Genomic DNA, 16,685 nt, shown 5'->3' on the forward strand with positions numbered 1-16,685 from the left:
ACTCCTATGTCCCGAGAGGGGGCTGACCTGTGTTCCATCACTAAAATTAAGACAATGGTGGCACTTGACCACTTTTCAGAACAAAAGTCATGATATCCAGAGATTTCCCAATTTTAAATTTTTCGTCCATGAGTACATTTTTGGCCCTGGCGATGCTTGGCTACCAAGAGACACTACTCAGAAATAACATGATTAAGCAGCATCGAATAAAACGGAAAACAAAATTAAACTCAGTCTACTTCCACGTCTAGCTTAGTTTTTCTCGTTCTCTCTTTCTCTTTTTGTTAACACACAGGTGTGTTTTTGGTTTGATTTTCTGTCACTTCCGTATGACAGAGTTAAAATTTTTGTTAATTAATTTCTACTTTATGTCTTTGCCAGTGTTTGATCTTATTCCTCAGAGACCCTGGTTTCCAAATAAGCGTGAGATTCTCTCTAGTGTTTCCGAAGGTATGTTAGACCTTAAAACAACCCACCTATTTTTTTTCTTCAGCAACTATTACAGCCACTAAATTGGTATAAGGTAATACATTGATATACTTACTTTCTCAGCTTTTAAGTCTTTGCTTTTGAGAAGTACCTTTAATGTAAGTACAGTTGGAAACAGTCTTTCATGTGGGATTAATTTCAGCATTTGCATTTAGCCACCAGAAACACAAATATTCCATTTGCATGTCAGAATTAATTAAGTCTCCTTTGTAAAGATTGCTGCTTTGTTTCAGCAAAGCCTTTTCCTTCTAGAATAAGTCCTCTTTCCTCGAGGACACGGGGTGTTGTCTTCGCCTGGAGGAAAGACGTTACCCCAGGAAGACTTGCTCAATATTTGCGACCCCACCTGACCTACCACCCACAAAATAAAATCACATAGCCCAGGTGGTTATTTTAAAGGTTTAGTCCAGCTAAGCATATTTATGTATGCAGTGCAGGGAAAATCTATTATTTTTCCTATTAATAATAGATCACAAAGTCTTGGCAGGCTGCATGGGGCTTCAGGTGGTTTAGAGGATGGTGATGTTTTTGGACTTGAGGCTTTGGGCTTCTCTGCTCTTCCCTTTCATCCTCTCTCCTAAGATGACTTCCTCCTTGGGCTCTCAAGTTTTCTTTTATCCGCAGCTCGTCTTTATGCGTGCTTGGTGTGTAGCTATGCAGAGAGGGAGGAATACGTTAAGCAGAGAAGGATGAAAGGCCGAGCCAAGTGCAGACTCGGGCATTGCGGCTGCAGAAATGTGACCTCCAAGAAGCCTGTGCCCCAGCAGGTACCATTCTAGATTTGGGGAGGGGGGAAAGGACCAGTTCTAAGGCCGAAGCACTTCCCTCCCGGTCACGCCTGGTCCTCCCTGTCACTCCCGTTGTGTGCCAGGCGGGCAGCAGAGCCAGCTGTGGACTGAGGCTGCCGTTTGCTGTTTTATTTCTGAGTTTCATCGCAGCCAGCATGGGCTCCTGTGCTGCCTGCCAAGCGAAACCTCGGGAGCATTTGCCTTTGTTCCTGCTGTCTCCTTCCGAGAGAACTTTCCATCCCCAAACACCCCAGCGCCTCTGAGGATCATAGCACATTGACCCCAGCTGTTGTTGGAGTGCTCAGGCCTCCTAGGAAAGCCTGAAGCAGGTGAACACAAAAAGCAAAAGACAGAGCAGTCTCTTTCCCTCCTCCTGGACGAACACGTCGCTCACTGTTCTTCTCTGTTACTGCTTTCATCTTTCCAAACAGGAAGAACTCTAAAATGTTCTTTCGCAGTGTAAATTCCTTTATTCATCTCACATCTGTTTATGGAGGGTCTTCTACATGCCAGGTGTGTGCTAAATGGGCAGAGCCACAGTGAGCCAACCTTGACATTGACCTTCCCTCACCAACCTCCTGGTCAGTGGGGAGGCGGGTGCTGAGGGAGCAAAGGTAACATCGCTCTGCAGGGAGAGGTGCAGGTGGGAGGGACAGAACCCCAGTCACCTGCAGCATGGAGGTGACAGCGAGTGGTCGCATACGGTACCTGGCCGATAGTACTGCACAAGTGTTACCGTTGTGATCTCATAGCCACTTGACTTGTGATGAGCAAGTAAATCAGGAAGTGTAAATATAAAAAGAATTTCCCCTGCTCAGTTGAATGTTACGGGCATGTTTGTGCGTTCAGAAAACTTGATTTAGCATCTGCTTCATCAAGAGCTCCGTGTCAGCTGCCACAGGGCTGTGACGAGCTTTGTCCTAAGGTGTCTGGTGTCTGGCGAGGAGGCAGGACCTCCATCCATGCAACTGGAGCGCAGGGGCAGTGTCTGGGAGGTCCCAGCGGGCAGCCCAGCCTCGGCCACCGGCTCTTTAACTCGCGTTGCCATTTAATCCCTTCAGTGGCGTATGAGGAGGGCTCTGTTACCATCATCCCCGTTTTATAGAAGGAGCAGCAGTGACTCTGTGGGTTGAGTAACTGCCTCTGGTCACGTGCAAGATCCTGCCTTGTCCCGCTCCCTGTCCGCTCTGTGCAGCGCCCTGCCCACCACGCAGGAGTGCCCCCGGAGGATTCCTTTCTGTGAAATGGACCTGTTTTTGTAACGTGTTTCCTCCATGGAATTGTGCCCGCTGTTTCATGACCCACCACTCATTGCCAAAGCCGCCACGGGCAGGGGTATTGGTGACGAGGGGCTATTCTCGCAGCTGGGGGAAGAGAGCTGCAAAGGCCAGTGTGGAATTGATGGGTCCCTGGGAACGTGAGAAATTCACTAATGCAGAGACCTTTCCAGTGCTAAATGTGTAGAGTCATAAGAGTTCACAGAAAACCTAGAGCTCGTCTCTGCGCATGCACATTGTGCACGTGTGTGTGTTTTGATGGGTATGTTTAGTACAATAATTTCCTATTTACAAAGCTGAAAAACAGACTCGGGCTTTGGAAGCAGTTTATAGGTAGAGGTGGATACACCCTCTTGGTGGGTGAGATATCTAGGTTTAATTCCTGTTTTATATTCACTTTTTATATGAGGAAACCAAAAGCTGTGAATTGCATGAGATCACACAGCCAGTAGCGCAGAGTCGAAGGTGTCTTTCTGCTGTGACTCGCGGCTGTCCTGACTCCCTCTGTGCCCAGAAATGACCCAAGTGTAATCTGGAGCTGCCCAGCATGTTTGTCGGGTGGGGGCCGTGGAGGGTTAGAGCGTGGTGCTAACACATTTGCTCATCACCGAGATGAGCAGCTTTCGCTTCGTTTTCTCTCTGTTCTGTGGTCACAGTTGTCACTGGATATCTGGTTTGGGGTGGGAAGGGAGGGTTAGGCCTGGGCAAGTCGTGTCTGTGAATGAAACGGCTATGTTGTAATGGAGAAGGGGAACATTAAATGGTAATCACAATTGGGGATGTCTCAAAGGGCAGCAAAGGGCATAGCCAGGCCCCTCCTGCCGACACGGCGGTGGTGTCTCCTAATTCCAGGCAGAATACCTTAGCCGCAATAACTGTCCTCCTCCTGGGAAATGACCGTGCCTGGAGGTGGTGGGTGGCAGGAGGCGGGTACAGGGAGGACCGTGGGAGTGTCCGGCAGGGCCCTGACTTCATCCATGGTGACCAGGGTGCCGTGATGGCCAAGAGGGCACCTGAGGGTGTGGGGCAGTGAGCAGAGAAGCGGAAGACAGCGGGAAGCCTGAGGAGCAGCAGGAAGCTGAGCGGTAAAGACAGTGGAGTGGCTCTGAGGAGGGGCAGGGGCGTCCAGAAGAAGGTGGGAAGGGGGAAGTGAAGGAGAACCCAGGCCCACGGGTGGCAGGCAGAGCCAGCGTCGCAGGTGTCTGTTCCGTGGCAGTGGGCATTTTGCATCCTAAGAACTTCGCCTCTTCCCCAGGCTGGTCTATGGTGGAAATGCTCTGTGTTTCTTACGTTTAGCTTGGGCTGTGCTGACTTGGGCACGCTATGCTCCCAGGTTCCAGAAATGAGCTTTGACGGAGGCCACCTCCTTCCAGGTGTGCGGCTTGTCCACGCTGTCTCCAGCCACCCAGCATCTGCCTGTGAGGGCGTCTCTCCTCCCCTGCCCCTGCGCCCGGTCTATACCCCACCCGTCTCTCCCGCTTCCTGCTCTCCCCGCCTCTCCTCTTCCTCTTACTGTCTGCTTCCTCTTCCTCCTTTTTTCTCTTTCTTCTCCTCTTTCCTCTTCCTGGTTATTTCCCCCTCCTCTTTTTCTTCTCCTTTCCTCTCCCCACTCTGTTTTCTTTCTTCTTTCTCTTCCTCCCACACTTCTTGGCTTCCCAGGCTTTTCCCCTTCCTTTTCCTTCCTTCCCCTGCCCTCCTCTCTCTCTGCCCATCCCCGGTCCCCCCTAGTCCCCGGCACAGGCACAGAGAGGAAGCCATCACTCCTCGCACCTCCCCATTCCTCTTGAGTCCCGGGAAGGGGAGCTCTGCAGGCCACAGCGGTGAGACTTCCTTCTCTCCCCCGCTAATTGGACAGTGTCTTGATGTCCCTCACTGTCCCTGTTTGGCTGCAGACTTTCTTCTCTGAGCTCTTGGGAAGGGGAGAGGATTAGATCAGTGTGGGGGGCACTGTTTTCTCCCGCAGCCTGAACCACACGCTCATGTGACAGCCCCCTGCCTGCCTGCCTGCGGGACCTGCTCTAAATGACAGGATCCCTGCGTGTTAGAAAACGTTCCCTGGCCTGGTTACCTAGTCACTCCTAATAACATTCACCTGCAGCTTCTAATGACCAATTATTCTAATGCAGATTTAAAATCAGTGTTAGTTGGTTAGTGATATTTTTAGTCTTAAGACAGTAATGACTTTATATATCACTTTTCATTAGTTGCTGTGAAACTGCATGCCAGTGTCTCCTAAATTAACCTGATCAGGGGAGAAATCAGGTCTTGAGCCTCAACACAAATTGGAGATTGGTTCATGGTGGAGCTGCTAAAAAGGGTTCTAGCTGGCTGAGGTCTTAGGGCCCCTGGGCGTGGTTTGGTCATCTGTGCCACTCTCTGTCCCTCTGTGTTTTGGGGTTTTCTCTGCATGCCTGATACCAGTTCTGGTCTCGGGGTCTCCTGTGGAGTCAGCTCAGAAGTCCCCTTCTCCTAGAAGCTTTCCCACCACTGCCAGGAGCAGTGATTGTTACATAAAGCCGCCCAAACCTGTCTGGTGTCCCCCTTGCTAGACTGGGGGTGGGGGAGGTCAGGTGCTGCTCGGTGTCCTACAGTGCGCAGAGCAGCCCCCTCAACAGAGAGTGGCCTGACCCCACATTCCTGCAGTGCCACCGTCCAGAGGCCCTGGTGTATAGTGAGCAACGTGAGCAGCGTTATTTAGTTTCAATGCTTCTGTTCGCTGGTCCTTGTGCTTGTTCTTCGTGGGTGGCTTTATGCAGGGAGCTAGCTGCGTCTTGGTCCGGGGCTGGTGGTAGAGATTGAAGCCGAGCATTCCCGGGTACTTCGACGACAGGGTCCTCTGGGTGCGGCCGTCTCCTCAGCAGGACCCGCTGCTCCTGTAACGTGATCCCCGTTCACATCCGGGGCAGGAGACTAGCCGACCCCCCAGTCTTCCTACCAAAACCTTTGTTCCTGCACCTGCACTGTCCTGGGTCCAGGAGAAGGACACCCAGCTCAGGTCGACCAGAAGGAAAGGGCATCCTCGGCTTGCACGGCGGTGACGACCCAGGTCTCAGCTTGGATCTCAGGGCTCAGTGTCATCAGGACTCTTCTCCCATCTTGGCGTAGGGTTGCTTCGCGCTCTGTTGGCTGTTCATGGCCGGGCTGCAGTGGCAGCGTGACTGTGGGAAGCCCCAGGCCCACCTCCGCTTGGCTCAGTTTCCCCCGCCCCCCGCCGTGGGAAAGGCCTCTGTTTCTCCCAGGCCGACACAGGACTGGAATTAGTCTCACTGTCACTTGATGGTCGGGGCCGTACCCACGTCTGCTATCACGGTGTTCAGGCGGCGTCACGCTGTCGGGTCGCACGTCCCCTCCTCACCCACAGGTCAGCGGGAGAGGGGTTTTCCCCGCGAGGCAGTGAGGGTGCCCCGACTGGCAGAAGGGGACGGTGTCAGACTGGCCAGTACAGCACGGGCCCACTGAGGACTTCAGGCTGGTCACAGCTCAGGCTCGGATTTGAGCCAGTTTGGTGACACAGGTGCGTCTCCACACCAGGGATGTTGCAGGACAACCGACCTTTGGGGCTGGGTGGATCTTTGTTGGGGGGGGGGTCTCCCGTGCGCTGCAGGACGTGGAGCCGCATCCTGGCTTCGCCCTCTCCCCGGTGTGATGACCCAGGTGTCCCGGGGGAGGCAAGACCACCTTCTTACGAAGACACTGATGAACAGACAAAGTGAATAAAGAAATGAACGAATCAGTAGCTCATTCTTGTCCAGTATTTCACAGAAGCTAAGATACCATCCCGCTGTCAGAGACGTCAACATTTGACAAGAATTCAGGTCTCAGAATCAACAAAATCTGGGTGTTACCTTCGACTCCAGAGGCCTGGGGAAAGGGGGGGAGGATGGTGAGAAGCTGCAAAATAAACTGAGCCCCGAGAGTGGCCTGCAGTGTGAGTCAGCCTGTGCCGTGCGCCTGTCCTGGTGTCAGCGGGTGGTTGACGTGGGCCCTCGGGGTAGAGCGTGGTGTCCAGTCCGGAGATGCAGGTCACGCCTGTGCCTGCCGTGAACATTCGTAGCATCTCTGGGCGTCGCTTTCTGTGACCGTAAAGGGAGGTGCTGACGGCGCCGACATCACACAGTTGACGTGAGGGTGAATGAGATGACGGAGGCACAGCTGCCCGGCCAAGGGACCGGCCTGCGTGAGTGCTCGGTGAGGCGGGACGCCATGGAGAGGAGGAGGCCGCCTTGGGGAGATGGTACGCGCAAGGTCGTGGAGTGCAGGCGGCAGGGCAGAAGGCACCGGTAGCCCTGCCCACCCCGAGGCAATGACAAGCGAGGGCGGGAGGGGGCGCTCTCTCTGCTGCGGTTAGACGGCCATGGAGGAGACAAATGTCTGTTAAGTGCCTGCTGTGTGCCAGGTACTTAGCTTGCCCCTTTCCTACCGTATCTCACTTGATTCTCGTGCGGACCCTGGACGTGAGGGGGTCCGTAGCTGCATGTTACAGAAAAAGAAACTGAGACACAGATGGGTTAGTGCCTTGTCTAAGGTGGCAGCTGGCCAAAGCTAAGGTCCTAGAGAAGGCCCGGGGGACACCGAGCCTCCCCAGCCTCTGCCAGGCTCCTGACCGTGAACACTTGGAAACGAGCCACGGTGTGTCTAAAACTTTCCCTGAACAGTGAAAAGGTTCCTGGATCTTTCTGGATGTGATTTTCCTTAACACAGGTCGGGTATTCACGGAAAGCTCGGCCTGTTCTAGCTGCAGATGTGCCTAGAACTTTCCCATCTTGGTGTTTAGTTGGAGTGCGAGGAGGAAAGCGTGGAGGGGACTTGGCGGGACGTCTGGCACACGGGAAGTGCGCAGGGAGCGTTATAGCTGCCGCTGCTGCCGTCATCAGCAGCGATCACCGTCGTCACCAGCCCTCCTCCTCCTCAGTCTTCGTCGTCATCACCATCGTTTCACATCCTCTCTCTTCTCTCAGCAAAAGGGAGTCAAGAAAGAGGCAGCATCTTCCTCTTAAGGAACATGCAGCGCAGGCTGTCTAGACGTGGGCTTGCGGCTCGGCTCTGCTACTCGCTAGCTGTGTTACCCTGGGCAGGGCTCCGCACCTCTCTGACCTCAGCTTACCCCTCTGTAAACAGAGATGCAAATACTTCCCCTCGGGAGGAGGAGTCAGAGCCTGCACGTGAAAGGCCCAGTAAGTAACGTGCTTCCATCAGCACGGCCTGGGTACCTGTTTCCCCTGTCCTTTGTCACAAATAGAAGGATATGAAATTGGGCAGGGGAGGGGCAGACTCGTAACATGCCTCAGTTACTTCAAAAGTCCAGCAAGTAACTTCCTCTAAAAATTGCTTTAAAAAGCAGCTTGTTTTCCTTTCAGCTGTTTCTGGCAATTGAGCCATTTGAATTCTGTTCCCTGAGAGACTTCCCTGTGCTCCCTGCCTCCTGTCCTCTGGGCCGAGTCAGACCAGCAGTGCCCTGATGCCAGAGTGGATTTCCTGTCCTCGTCCCCGCCGTCCTTCAGGACTTGCCGAGAGCCGATCAGCAAACTGCATGTTTCCCACACGATCCTCTCTCTCGGCCTCCACGTGGCCACCACCTCGAGCTGCCGCTTCCGATTTTGGGCAGAGCGATCTGGCGGGATTTCACTCCATGGGGAAGCTGGCACGGAGCTGGGATTCACAGTCTCTCGGAGAGAAGCTTGAAAGGTTGGACTGGAAATGCCTTCCTGTGTCTGGGAGAGGAAGAAGCATCCCAAGCTCACGGCAGCAGCCCCGCCCCGTCTGCTTCCTTACAAGGCCCAGGCCTCTCCAGGCCTGGCTCGGGAAAACACGAAAACCCCAGCCCTCACGGCATCACGTGCTGGTTCAGGTGGACACTGCAGGTGACACGAAGCCTCCGGACTCGGGGACAACTCGAATTCCAAAGATCGATGGCGAGACAGCTCGCTCAGGCAGGGAGGGGCATTCACTTGCCAGTGCACGGGGTTTTAGACGCAGATAGAAGATAGTTGTTATTCCCACGTTGCTGGCTGTGGGAAAACGTTCATCACCTAAACACAAATCGCAGTAGCTGGCACGGGAGCAGCACGGCTCGCAGACTGTTTCCCTTCAGCCTCGGGGTGAACGTTGGGGGTGAGCGGCACCCCCATTGTCAGGTGAGGAGACTGCAGCGCAGCATCATGCAGCTGGTCCAGGCTCAGTGAAAGCTTGGGGGCAGTGGAGGGACGGGCAGATGCTCGCATCCAAGCACTACGGCGGGGACAAAGGATGGGCTGATGCAGCGCTCTGAGTCCCTGTTGGAGAAGATGACGTGTCCTAGAGAGTGAAGTCACTGTGTGTGAGCACATACGTGTGCTTGTACAGTGGGTAACGATCCCCGCACCGCTGTGAGTTGGCGGCACGCGTGGGTGCTGGAGAAGGCACGCGGTCACTGGCCTGAACAGATGCGAAGATGGCTCCACCGGCGGGTCCTTGCCACTCGTGGGCGAGCCGGGCCCTGTGATAAGTGCGGCAGGGATGTGCGTTCATGGTCACAACCGCCCTGTAAAGGCAGTAGTATCCCTGTTTCAAAGGTGAGAAAATTGTGGCTTCACCAGGATAATAGAGGTTCCACCATCTAAGGTCATCCAACGGTGGATTAAGTGGTGGATCTAAACACGGACGATTCTAGAATCCACACACTCCTGGAAACACCGACGGGCTCCCGTCTCTGGCACCTCTCCCACCCTGCTCTCCACGGTCACTTTGCGTGTGCAAACCCCCATTCTCTCTCACCTGGACTGCTTAGTAGTGACTAGGTAGACGGCAGGGTGGGTTGGTGGATGGAGGGACAGTGGGAGGGATGGACAGACAGACTCCCCAGCAAGGCTCTGGAAGAGCCCTGAGCCTCACCTCCTGCTGCTCTCCCCTCCCACACCGTCCCGGCCGCACCAGTGCTGCTTTCGTACCTCAGGGGTTTGTACATGCCGTTCCCTCTACCTGGGGTATACCTCTTGCGTTCACTTAGTTAACTCTAAATCATGTTTCAGCAGCAGACGGGTCCTCAGAGAATCCACTTCTTACCCCCCAATCTAATCAGGCCCCTTCTCATAATCTCTAGAACCCTGTCTTGTGTTCCTTCACAGCACATACGGCCGTAACTGTGTATTTATTTATTCGTGTGTTACGTTGACGTTAAGTGCTTGACCACTCCTCTCTGATGAGACTGCAGGCTGCCATGGGAGGGAGGAGCTGTGTCTCTGGTGCTCGCTGCCGTGTCACCAGTCCCTGCCCAGGCCTGACTCACAGGCGGAGCTCAGCCAGCCCATACTGGCTGACCTTCAGGAAGTCTTCCTTGCTGGTCCTGAATGGCCCGCTCCAACCATCACAGGTGTTGGGGCAGGTGCTCGGGCTAGCACCTTGAGCACGTAAAGACATTTATGGGAAAGTTAGGGGTTATGGCTGGGCCTGCAGGCCACCCTGACTGCAGAGCTGTAGAGAAATGAAACCACTGCTGTACCACAAGGCAGCAAAGTGCCCAGGGCAGGGATAAAACTTTCCCATCAGGGCTGGGCCAGTTACAAGCAAAGATGAAAGTTGTATAAGAACCACTGAGGCAGGGCTGAACTTGAATGACGAGGAGGATTTGGGAGGGGTGGGGAGTCGAGGGTAGAGTTTGATAATAAATCCGAAGTGAGAATCTGATGAGAAGGGTGCATTGGGATATACTAGGGAGGGAGAATTAGAGTTGGGAGTAAGAAGTCAAGATAGCACTGTTGGGAACAGGTCGTTCATTTATCCATCCGGTCATCCATCTCTCCATTTATCAAGTGCAGTGAGCGTGCCTCCCCCATTCTGGTCCCTGGGGACATAGCAGTGAGCAAAACTGACAGCGGCCCTGCCTTTGTGGAGCTGACCTAGTGGGTAAGCAGCAGGTGTCTGGGTGAACGGTGCGTCTTGGGCTGTAGGCACAGGTTGCACACAGCTGCACGCTGCGGGCCTGGGTCTGGTAGGCACTGGGGCCAGGTCCGGGCTAGGGATGTAGATGTGACAGTTGTGACCATGCTGGCTGCGTGGGAACCTAGGCCTCTGGCTCTTGCTGCACCACCATGGCATGGAGGGGCTATGGCTGGCACACACACTGTGGGGGACAAGTCCTTAGTCTGTGGTCCTTGCTTTGCTGGCTACAAAGAGCCTAGACAGCTCCCTCCAAGAAGTGCAAGGCCAGGGGTCAGTCAGTGTAATGGTTGCTGCTTGCACCTGGGACAGCGTCAGGATGGACGGGTTCCCGTGTGCTCACTCTCTGTGCTGTGCCACTAAAATCAATGATGTCAGAGTGGTGCGGAATCACGTTTGCCCTTGTAGACCAAGAAGGTCTGAGAGTTAGCGAAGTTTTCAAACTTATAAACTTGGAAAGGGACCTCAGCTGGTTCCTCCTGCATCCGACAGGGCTCAAATGTGGCTGAGAGTGCACTTCTAGCATCTACGAGGAGGGGTCACCTGCTCTGGATCTCGGGGGCAGGGCGGGTCCAAGATCAATATTTGACAAGACCATCCTGCCTCTGGACAGCTTTCCGCACTCAGTCTTGGTCATATCAAGTAGTCAGCGACTGAGATTGTGTCTCTGTCACTTGCAACTATATCCCCAGCACCTAGCCTATTGCAGGATGGCTGGACGAGCACATAGATCGATTGACAGATAGGTGAGCCAAAACTTGTTTCCATCCAACTTCCACACTGGTCTCTATTCTGTCCTCTGGAGGCAGCTGGAGTTTAGGAGAAAACCCTGGACTTTGGGATCGGGGGACAAGCACTGGTACTTTTGAGCTGCATGACCTTGGATAAGTTATTTACTAACCATTCTGAACATCCGTCTCCACCTCTAAAGTGGAAAGACAGTCTACAGAGCCTCAGGATTCTTGGACAGTGATGTGAAATATTGCATGCTGCTCCGGCAGGCCAACCCAGAAATTCTTTTCTTCCCAAGATCTTGGTGATTAGGAAACAAAAGAACAAACAGTACATCTCATAAGCGAGGTTAAAAGACAAGCAACTGAAACATACATAACAAAAGGATTACTGTTCAAAGAACTCCTAAAACTTAGTAAGACAGTGATGAACAATACAATGAGACAATGGGAAGGGACACGAGCAGGCAATTCACAAAGTAAAAATGACAAATTAAATCAGAGACATATGCTCACCCTCACAAGTAATAAGAAAAATGCAAATTCAAACATCAATAAAATGTAATATTTTTTCCTCTACCAGATTGGTAAAATTTAGAAGCGCTAGTGTCGGCAAGGACACGAGGACAAAGTACTCTTTTACCTTGTTGGTGTGATTAAAAAGTGGTTCAGCCTTTTGGAGGAGCAATTTGGCTGGGCCTATTAAAATAAAAAATGTCTATACTCTCTACCTCAGCATGTCCATTTCTAGCTATTTATCCTGGAGAAATGCCTGCACTGTGGACAGAGAGGTGTATACAAGGACAATCCTGACAGTTTTGTTTGTAATGGCCGGGAAATAGAAACCATCTAACTGTCCATCATCCCGAATAGTTAAATAAATGATGCTTCCTTCATACCAGGAAATACTTCACAGAGCTTGAAAAGAGTCAGGAAGAGAGCAGTCTGTGTACTCTGGAGGAAGGCACGTATCATGGGATCCCATTTATGTCTAAGAAAGCACAGCCGGAACGGCGTTCCACAGATCCACATGGAGTAGCGGTACTCCAGGAGTTGAGGTCTCAGGAGAGGATTTGTTTTGCACCTTCACACCACCCTCCCTTCCCAGGCCTGCCTTCCTGGCCCTGAAGGCCTTGGCAGATTGTAGCCGGGACAGTGGCTCTACCTGCCTGCCGGCCTCCACAGGGGAGGGTCCACGTTGCCTCTGCAGAAAACACACTAAGTTTTGTGACGAAGATGGTTTTTTGTGTAAACAACGCCCAGGTGTAGAAGAAAGCAGTACAAAAAAAATATAGCTCCAAGTAGCAAGATGCTCAGAATATAAAAGGAACTCAAAAACGAAGGCTGGCTGGGGAGAGAGGAGCTCCCTGCTGCCCAGGCTGTTTGTGCGGACTCCCTGCCACATGTTCTCTGAGCAGAAGAGCTGGCCCAGTCCTCCCCAGGATTTAAACCGGGCTAGGGGTTTCTCTGCCTCTGTCTCTTTCTCCCCGTTCCTGTCTGCCACTTTCTCCACTCCCATCCCCTTCCATTTTCCATTCTTTCCTTTTTTTTTTTTTTTTCAGGAATGCTCTTGCTGTGCATATTCTTTCCTTTTTTAAAAAACTGTTTGGTCCGTAGAGTAGACTTGGCCTAACCAAGTGGGTATGCAATAGGACTACCTGTGCAACCAGCCCTCCCGGTCCTTCTAGGATCTGCTGTTCCCTTGTTTAAATAATAAACACACAGGTGATAATCCAGAGCCCAGAGTCCTCAGGGGCACTCTGGCCTTTTGGCATTTGGGGGCTGATGATTATCAGCAGTTTCCGTTTGCTTCACCTCTCCTGTAACCTTCCACCCTCCAGCTTCCGCCCCGCGTTCTCAGCGTGTGCCGGGGGATCCGGCTTTCTGCTCTCTCCTGGCCCCTCCACTCGCACTGCGCCCACTAGCCCAAGAGACCCGTGTCCGCTGAGCTGCCCCAACCCCAAGGATAACACAGTGACACCTCCAACAGCACAGGACCTAGATAGCCTGGCCTGTATTTAGATGAGTGCAATCACCTGGGTATGTTCTGCTTTCGTTTCTTTGTATCTTTTTGCACCTGGCTTCTTTCAGGCGACATTGTTTAGGAGATTCATCCACACTGCCACATGTGTTAATAGTTAGAGATCTTCCTTTTCCTTGCTGTCCGGTGTTCCATTGTGTGAACATAGCCCAGTTCATTCATCCATTCCTCTGTGGACGGGCATGTCATGACTGTTACTTTGCACGTATTCATGCGGTTGAGTAGGGTTAGTTTTCTCCACGCCAGACTGTGACTCCATGATGACAAAGAACCTAGTCTACTCTTTCTCATTTCTATAACCCAACCCTTAGCACAGTGCTGGATCCAGGGGAGGGAGAGAGGACAGAGGGGAGGGGAAGATGTTGCTACAAGTACGCCCAAAGATGACACACCGCTTCCAACCCAGGGTCTGTTTCAACAATGAAATTAAATAATAGCCTGATTCCTGCTTGCTATAAGCTACTTGTCTCCTTACATGTTTCACATTTAATTAAGCCCCTAGGCTCTTAAATAATTCCTGCTTCTTATTGCTAATATTTAGATGTTATTAGTAATAATTTCCAGGTACTAGATGTCTTTGGCTCCCTCAAAGTACGAAGCTTACCAAGATTCTAGTTGCCCAAGGAGGGGCCCTAAGGCAGAGAATTATCATCTTCATGTCATCAGCACATTCAAGAGATAAAAACCTCTCAGTTCAATGAAATTATGTCTTCAATTTTCTTTATAAAAATACACTGAAATAAAAAACAACAACAACAACAAAAAACAAAACTGTGAAAATCGGAGCACAGAAACCGATTAGGGGGACCCCTGGCCAGGGTCCTGACCAGGCGACCAGGCCTTGGGCGACAGCCGTGCCGAGATCAGCCCCACACTCCACTCGCAAGGGCTCTGGACTCCACCTCTGATGGAGGCTAGCGAGAACAAGTCACCATGCTGCCACACGGAAACAGAAACTTACAGAAGGAAGCAGCCGCCCTTAGCTGGGGCGTGCCGCCCTCGTGGCAGTGGGAGAGAAGAGGGTGGCAGGCCAGGTCCCCATACAGAAAGCTTCTGCCCAGAAGTGACGCTCGTCACTCCCGTAAGACACAGGGACAAGCCCTAATGATAGTGGTCCAGGAAGTGACACCCGCTCACAGGGAGGGGCCTGTAAGAGGGGAACTGGGATATCTGGCAGTAAACGCATCTCAACAGGTAGTCCTGGCTCGTAGAAAAACCCAGGAAGATGGATGTGAAAATGAAGGTTCAGATCTAACATGTCAGCTTGGAAAGGCACTTATTATGTGTGCCAGAATTGGGGGAAACATGTAATTAATAAGAATTTGTAGTTTAGTCTCATTTTTTAAAATAAAAATAAATTTACACATATATATAAGCATAAGAAAATAAAATGGAAAGATCTAGACCAGAGGTAGCAAACCTAGATGTCTGCAGTGTCCAGTTGGGAAATGGATCAGGTTGGCTTTTTCTCAATGTCAACCAGTTGTCACCTTGCAGAATTTCAGCCTCTGTGTTCTCTGATCTTCCAGGTTTGTTGTTATTTACGAAAATCTGGAATTGAATGTTAAAACTTCTTATTTTTAAATGTTGGCAACTAATTAGGTTTTTTAACCTGCATGGACAGCCAGTTTGCAACCTTTGATATGAACCCAAAACGACTTTCTCTGGGTGGTGAGGATTTTGTATTTTTTTCTTTCTTTCTATTTATCTGTATTTTCTCACTTCACCTCAAAACAAGGCATTTCCTTTTGGCAAATAGTAATGGGGAAAACAAACGAGATAATTCATAAAAGGACAAAAATAACTTAGCTATAGGAATTGCTCTTAATTTTGTAATTCTCTATTCAGTTGATTGTTGGTAGCTAATCAAAATATAGCATTGGCCGCACTTGGGGCTGCTTGATTGGTAATAAAACCTCTGGGGAACAATGCCTGTGATGAGGTCAGGCTGAGCCCCAGGAGATGACAAGGAGGAAAGGCTGGAGGTCGCCCTTGGTGTGCTGTGGACTTCAAACATCAGGATGCTCCCTGCCGGCTTCTGTTGACACAGAGCCCTGATGTGTCTTCCTGAAAGTGACCCCGTGCCTGGGGAGACCCGGAAAGGAGCCAGCTGACCTAGTAGGAGAAAGGAGAAACCTTCTGAGGGCAAGTACCAAGAACAGTTGCTAAATAAAATCAGATGAAACGCTTAAACTCCGATTTAGCAGTTACCCAAAGTACAGCTCCCTGCCGCAGCTCCATTTACCAAGTGTGCCTTTTGCCTTTAAAGACACAGGTGGTGACATGGATGTGAATGTAGGAGTCGCTTTAGATTCAGTACTTGCTGTTGAATATTCAGGTTTTGCTTATTTTCTTCATCCCCACCACCCCCACTGTAATTCCCTGGCTCATCACCCATCATGCAAATGTGATTCTTAGGCATTTTCTAATGTTGCTCTTTCCCTAAAAAAGTAATCAAAACAAGGTTTTGAGCTGCATTTGAACTGCAAATAAGTTTAGCATAAAATGCAATTATTTGCCTCAAAAAAAAAAAATCAACCGAGATAATTTGGACATTTGAAAGGCTTGAATTATCCTTAATCAGAACTCAGAGTGGCGTCCATTCCAAGGATTAAAATAAGCTAGGACTCAGCCTTAGCTGATAATAGCCAATTTCTTTCTTTCTTTTTTTTTTTTTTAACAAAAAGAAAACAAAAGTTTTTGTTTTTTTTTTTTTTTTTTTTTTTTTTTTGTGGGGGGCCAAACCACGTGGCTTTATTATACACTCGTGGACGAGGTTCTGGGGCCCCAAGAGCGGGGCCCCGGAAGTCGCCCAAAACAAAAGTTTTTGAAATGCTAAAAGTAGGTCAGGCACAATGACTCATGCCTATAATTCTAGCACTCTGAGAGGCCAAGGCTGGAGGATCACTTGAGCTCTGGAGTTCAAGACCAGCCTTAGCAAGAGCAAGACCCCATCTCTACTAAAAAAAAAAAAAAAAGAAAAAGAAAAAGAAAAATTAGCTGGGCACAGTGTTGTGTGCCTGTTGTTCCAGCTATTCAGGAGGCTGAGGCAGGAGAATCACTATCTGGCCACTGCACTTTAAGCCTGGGTGACAGAGTGAGATCCTATCTTTGGAGAAAAAAAAAAGCTAAAAGTAGTACATACTCATTATAGAAAATCTGGAAAATAAAGAAAAGTTAGAAGGAAAACAAAAGACTCATAATCTCATCATATAGATACAAATGCAATTAATATATTTTTCTAGTTTTTTCTCTATGCCTTTTTCTTTAGACAGAATCATATATGAACTTTTATGTCCTGCTTTTTAATTTAACATAACACTTTTCTTATGTGACTCTATACTTTATGTCAAAATTCTGTTTTGCAGTGTGTAATATTCTACCATAGTGGTGTAATATTATTCCTTTGATTGTTCCTTTTGTTCAACATGTAGGTTTTTTTCTA

General features: G+C 50.5%; 1 protein-coding gene across 1 annotated transcript in view; it reads left to right on the plus strand.

Moving 5' to 3' along the window:
* SNX29 (sorting nexin 29) overlaps window positions 1–16,685 on the plus strand; it is a 448,301-nt gene that overhangs the window by 335,153 nt on the left and 96,463 nt on the right. The gene's annotated exons all lie outside the window — the stretch shown is intronic.

The sequence above is a fragment of the Microcebus murinus genome, chromosome 19 (assembly GCF_040939455.1).
Source record: "Microcebus murinus isolate Inina chromosome 19, M.murinus_Inina_mat1.0, whole genome shotgun sequence".
NCBI classification, from domain to species: Eukaryota; Metazoa; Chordata; class Mammalia; order Primates; family Cheirogaleidae; genus Microcebus; species Microcebus murinus.